Source organism: Cicer arietinum, chromosome 4 (genome assembly GCF_000331145.2).
Source record: "Cicer arietinum cultivar CDC Frontier isolate Library 1 chromosome 4, Cicar.CDCFrontier_v2.0, whole genome shotgun sequence".
NCBI classification, from domain to species: Eukaryota; Viridiplantae; Streptophyta; class Magnoliopsida; order Fabales; family Fabaceae; genus Cicer; species Cicer arietinum.
In genome coordinates, this window is record NC_021163.2 from 8,539,469 (window position 1) to 8,540,187 (window position 719).

Here is a 719-nt window from a genome sequence, read left to right on the forward strand (position 1 = left end):
TCAGCAGGATAGTTCTTTGGTGACCTTCACACCCCCAACACTTTTGGATCATAGATTTGAGATGGAATTGGACATGAGAAAAATACTAATCTAGGTCACTTTTCAAATGTTTCACACACTTATCATGAGTACAATGATGAGCAAAACAATTATTAACACTCTGGAAATTGCAAGTAAACTCCCAAAAAAACTTAATTTTTTACTTGAGTTCATCATCACGCTTCTTTGACACATTGTCCTTCTTCAATTCGTCAATCACTTTTCATTAGGATGGAGGCTAACACGTTTTAACTATTAGGCATCCTGATTTGGTAATATGATTTATTAAAAATAAATAACTTTTATCTGGAAATCAACATAAAAATATAGATATTGATATATTTCGGATTCAAATCTAGAATTTTATATCTAGTTTGTTTATCATTTTAGCTATAGACAAAACAAAAATTTAATTTATTTTATAGTTGTTTTGTGTTTTTAAAAATTATAAATGAGTGGAAAATCAATTTGAATAAGGATACATCTTTAATTTTATGATATCATTTATATACACACTTAGTGTTACCGCATTATCAAGTTGAATGCCACTTGAATTGAAAATATGACAACATTTACAACACATTACGACTTTGAATGCCACGTCGATTAAAAATATGACACATCACTACATTTGCAAACTATTTCGGTGGTCTAGATAAAATAGAAGATTAAATGTTCAA

At 28.7% G+C, this 719-nt stretch overlaps 1 protein-coding gene across 1 annotated transcript in view; it reads left to right on the forward strand.

Moving 5' to 3' along the window:
- LOC101497394 (pullulanase 1, chloroplastic) overlaps nt 1–212 on the forward strand; it is a 9,817-nt gene extending 9,605 nt beyond the window's left edge. The window contains exon 29 of the transcript XR_003472617.2: nt 1–212. The gene's annotated coding sequence lies outside the window, so the exon portion shown is untranslated.
- Nucleotides 213–719: the final 507 nt, after the last annotated feature.